Source organism: Echinops telfairi, unplaced genomic scaffold (genome assembly GCF_000313985.2).
Source record: "Echinops telfairi isolate 266 unplaced genomic scaffold, ASM31398v2 ScPeMD7_6;HRSCAF=24_1, whole genome shotgun sequence".
Lineage (NCBI taxonomy): Eukaryota > Metazoa > Chordata > Mammalia > Afrosoricida > Tenrecidae > Echinops > Echinops telfairi.
The window spans coordinates 19,198,931-19,204,399 of NW_022103903.1; the positions used below are offsets into that span (position 1 = coordinate 19,198,931).

At 39.5% G+C, this 5,469-nt stretch overlaps 1 non-coding gene across 1 annotated transcript; it reads right to left on the bottom strand.

The window, feature by feature from the left end:
* Positions 1-4,440: 4,440 nt before the first annotated feature.
* LOC115868122 lies at positions 4,441-4,561 on the bottom strand. Its single transcript, XR_004045430.1, has one exon. It is a non-coding gene; the product is annotated as a small nucleolar RNA SNORA61 (small nucleolar RNA).
* Between the last annotated feature and the right edge of the window lie 908 nt (positions 4,562-5,469).

The following is a 5,469-nucleotide window of genomic DNA, read 5'->3' on the forward strand; positions in this document are numbered from 1 at the left end:
ACTGGTCCTGAAGGGATCATATGTCCTGGATTCCCTGTGTTTCTAATTCCTGTCTGTACCAGTGTACATACTCTGGTCTAGCCAGATTTGTAAGGTAGAATTGGGATCATGATAGTGGGGGTGGTGGGGGGGAGCATTTAGGAACTAGAGGAAAGTTGTATGTTTCATCGTTGCTACATCACACCCTGACTGACTTGGCTCATCTCTGCAACCCTTCTGTAAGGGGATGTCCAGTTGCCTACAGATGGGCTTTGGGTCCCCACTCAGCACTTCCCCTCATTCACAATGATATGAAATTTTATTCTGTTGATGCCTGATACCTGATCCCTTCAACACTTCATGATCACACAGGCTGGTATGCTTCTTTCCATGTGAGCTTTGTTGCTTCTGAGCTAGATGTCTGCTTGTTTACCTTCAAGCCTTTAAGACCCCAGATGCTATATCTTTTGATAGCTGGGCACCATCAGCTTTCTTCACTACATTTGTTTATGCACCTATTTGTCTTCAGCGATCATATAGAGGAGGTGAGCACACAATGAAATGATTTTTTGTTCTTTGATGCCTGATAACTGATCCCTTCGGCACTTCATGATCATACAAGTTGGTGTGCTTCTTCCATGTGGGCTTTGCTGCTTCTGAGCTCGATGGCCACTTGTTTACCGTCAAGCCTTTAAGACCCCAGATGCTATATCTTTTGATAACTACATGGATTTTTTAAATAAGCATGTATTTACAATTAGTTGCTCAATCTCATCTGAAAGTCACTGGTCACTTTCATCTCATAAAGTCAAACAGCAGATGCTGATGAATGTTAGGCTAATATTAGACGGTCACTGGTAATTAAGAAAAGCTGTGGTGACCTAGTGAATTACAAGTAGTTCAAAAACCCACCAGGGCCTCAAAGGGAGAAAGATAAGGTTTCTTCTTTCATAAAGATGTACAGCCTCAGAAATGCATGGGGCCAGTTCCACTCTGACTAGTACGATTGCTTTGAGTCAAAATTGGCTAGATGCCAGTGAGTGACTGTGTGATAATCAGGAAACAGTTTTAAATTGAGCCTGGTAAATCCGGCCCAGTTTTAGTTGATAATTGAGTTGAAAAGCTAACTTTACTCAGGTAGAGCAGGGTACAATTGGTTTTGGGGATTGCATTATGGAAACAATAAAAATTAAAAATGTAAATTGGATTGTTCAGTGACTTGGAGATTTACCAGTTAAAATGAAGCAAGAGCTTTATATTGGAGTACACAGAAGTGCCAGGAAGAGCTGTATTGGGAAAGTACCTTCTAGAAGAGTTGTGTTTCAGTGGTGAATACCTTTTAGGGTGATTAAAATGAAAAAAAATTAAGGCTTATTATTAGACTGCCAGAAGAACAAGCAAATCTTTCTTGTAAGCTGTACAGCCAGAATGCTCCTTAGAAGCGAGCATGGTGAGACCATGTCATATACTTTGGAAACATTATCAGGAGAGACCAGAGTTACTGAGGATGTTTTGTGCCCTGGAGCAGCAGAATCAATTGACTAATTCTAAGTTAGGGAGAAAAAGAGAAATTTATGAGAATGTGGCACAAGTGGAGAGACAGAAAGCAACACAAGCTGTCTTGATGGCATCCCAGTTGAGGTCAGAAAACATAGAGATTAAATATTTTTTATTTTGGAATTCACAGCTTTCAGGAGTCACATACAGATGTTTTACATTAACTCAGGCTTCAAGATAATCACAGGAAACAGTTGTTGGTCATGAGCAAGCACATGGAAGGTGTTTTGTTTTTGTTTTTCAGTTTTAGGTCTGTCTCAGCATGGTTTAGTTGACTGATCAGATAGTAGAAATTAGCCTTTCTGTCACTAACAATTAGGCAATAAGGAGGGATTCTCAGTTATTCCAGGAGATATCCACGTCCAGTATTTTTCCAACTGATCAAGAGAGCCAGTTATAAAATTCCACAGAATATGGCAAACATGTGTGTGAGATGTAGTCAATTAATGTGGCCCTTCTAGGCATAATTCTTTAGGTGATGTGTTATAATTCTGTAACATACCTGTGGCTATGATCCCACTTTGGAGAATGTTTCCTGTTACAGGGTCAGTATGGAATGCATCTTTAGGACAACCTTACTAGAGGATATGACTTATGACTTATGATTCTTGGTTTTTCTTGAGGGTATAGTCTGATAAAAGACAAAAAACATATCATCATCAAAGCCATTTCTCGATGTCTAAGTGACAACTGGGACCCAGAGATAAAGCCGATGACCATTGAAAGAACACATTTCAGATCTCTATCTGCAGTGGCAGAGACTTAGACCAGAGGCACCAGAGATTGTAGCATGGAGACTATGGGACAGAGCAAGAGGAGCAGCAGTGTGACTATGAGACTGTGAGCAGAGCAACAGGTAGGCTTCCTGGTCCAGAGGTAGAGGTCATGGGCCCATGTGGCTGAGAAGCTGAGGACCTGAGAGAGACTTGATTGTTGGCCGAGGAGAGGTGTTTTGGATCATTCACAATATCCTATGAGCATGGGGCATGTCTGACCTCTGTCTCTTGGAAATAGGAAAGCCAGCGTAGGTCGAATATGGGTCCCTATATAATGTCATAATGTGAGTTAGGCTAACAACAAAGAGGGAGTAAATCTGGGCTACACAAATTCTTGGCAAAGCATATAATGCTTGGTATGGATTGACACAGTGGCTGCCAACAATGAGCTCAGACAATATCATGGATGTTGGATGATCTTCAGCATAATTTTACCTTCATATGGTATTAATGATATTGTTCTTTAATTTGAGCATTCTGTTGGGTCACCATTCTTTGGAAGAGGTACAAATATGAATCTCTTCCAGTCAGTTGACCAGGTAGCTGTCTTCTAGACATACTGACATAGATAATGAGTGCTTCCAGTGTTCACCAACTTGTTGAAATATTTCAGTTGGTATTCCATCAGTTCTTGGACTTGTTTTTGTGTGTGTGTGACTTCAATACCATTGGTTCTTGCTGATATGCTACCTTTTCAAATGTTGGAATATCAACTCGATTTTTTTTACAGTGGCTGTGCATTATTTCCAACTTTTTTTTATGCTTCCTGCATTGTTCAATACTTTCCCCCATAGAATCGTTCAAAATTGAAACTCAATGATTGAATTTTTTCTTGAGTTCTTTCAGTTTAAATTATGAGTGTGTTCTTCCTTTTTGGTTTTCTAACTCTAGTAGTGACAATACCGAATTAGAGAATGGTAGGCTAAGAGGTCATTAGCTGAAGAGTTTACAGAGGTTTAGTTTAGATCTTTCTGGAATGTTTATATGTCCTCCAATGTTTTGTACCATTCACATTTGAATGGCAATGGTTATTGGAGGAATCACAATAAAGAAAGATATTAAGTATGCATATAAAGAAACCCTGGTGGTGTAGTGGTTATGTATTGGGCTGTACTCTGAAAGCTCAGCAGTTCGAAACCACCAGTGGGAGAAAGATGGGGCTTTCTATTCCCACAAAGAGTTAGTCTTCAAAACTCACAGGGCAATTCTACCCTGTCTGATAGGGCTGCTATGCGTTGGCATTGAATTAATAGTGGATTAGTGAGTTTGAAGCATATCACAAAGATTATTTAATCTTCTTTCTTAAACAATTTATATTTTCTGGGCCCTTGCTTCCTAAAGGGGTTCTGGTTTTTTCTCTCTCTTTTTATATATTTTGTCTTTAATTGTGGTATTTGCATACTATAAAAGTAAGTAGAATATAAAATTTAAAACTCTATTTATAAAATCATTATTTTTAAGATATACTTTATTTAAGACAAGTATTTTTTGCCAAGAAATATCCAAAAGAACTTTAAAAAAAATTAACACACAGAAAAGATTTCAGGAAAGAGAATGATGTATAAGCAATGATGTACAAAAAGATGTACATTAAATGATTAGATTGAATTAACAACAAACTAAACCTTTCCAGAGGGAAAATGGAATTCAAAAAGTTAATAATTAAAATCCTACCTAATCCTAGAAGACACAATCTCTGATTTTAATAATAATAAGAAAACAACAGTAGTACTAGGCTGCCACCTCTAATTAAGGACAATATGCAGCTGGTTAAGGGTTCTGTCTTGTAAGAAGCACAGGGGAATGCTCCCTAGAAGAGCGCATGATGAGACTTCATCTTACGTACTTTGGATGTGTTCTCGAGAGGGACCAGGGAAAGGACGTCTTGCTTGGTAATGTATGGGTCAGCAGAACAGGAGAGATTCTCAGTGAGATGGATTGGCACAGTGACAGAAACCAGGAGCTCAAACATGACAACAGCTATGAGGATGGGGGAGGGAGAGCCAGGGTTCAGTTCTGTTGTACGCAGGGCTGCTGAGAGCTGGAGCACACTCAATGGCATCTAACATTAATAACAAGAATTTCCATCTTAAATGCCTCAAAGAAATTGTTAAAATATTATGTATTTATTTGTTTGAAATGAACCCATGTGCTACAAAAGCAATAAGGTCAGTGTCAATGTTACTTTTTCTCCTTTTGTAACCACTCAGACCAGTGTTTAGATCCGATGGGGAAAGAAGCTGGAGAGTTTTCAAGATTATGTGCCTTCTTCCTCTCTTTTTCTTTTATGTGTGGAGTATAACACACAAAGGGAAAAACATACAAGACAGAGTTGCATGGACCATCTCATCCCAACAGTGAGAGTAGCCCATTAAAGCTCCTTGTATGTGGCCCTTTCTTTTTTTGTTGTTGTTTAAACAGAAAATTTTTTATTTTATTTAAAAATTTTTATTATTATTACTTTTATAAATAATTTTATTGGGGGCTCGTAAAACTCTTATCACAATCCATCCATCCATCCATTGTGTCAAGCACATTTGTACATTTCTTGCCATCATCATTCTCAAAACATTTTCTTTCTACTTGGGCCCTAGGTATCAGCTCAACATTTTTCCCCCTCCCTCTTTCATGAACCTTTAATAATTTATAAATTATTATTATTTTTCCATGTCTTATACTGCCGATGTTTCCCTTCACCCACTTTTCTGTTGTCCACCCCAGGGATGGACAACAAAACCGGTGACAAAAAAAGCTTGTAGATATTTCAAGGTCTGTTTGTTGACCGTTAGGAGTGTTTTCCAGTCAAGTCTCATGGGGCACCAAGCCCTGGACCCACATTCTATTTTTGGTATTCCCTGGGGACTTTGTTGCCCTGTTCCCCTTGCTGTTCTATTGCACACTTAGTGTTTTGCCTCAGTGTGGTGGGGTCAGATCTGGCCTAATTCCCACACTGTGTCTCCAGTGTTGTCCCCGTAAGCACTATGGGTCAGTGAGGGACATCGTGTCTTGTAGTGGGGCCAGCCATATGGTCCTCTCTGTGCATTGGCTGCTCTGAGTGGGAATACTGTCCTCAGGGCTTGGTGGGCCAGCATGTGCTCCACTCTCTCTTCCTCCCCCTTCATTTGCTCCTGTGTGCTCTGATCAGACATGGCTGTAG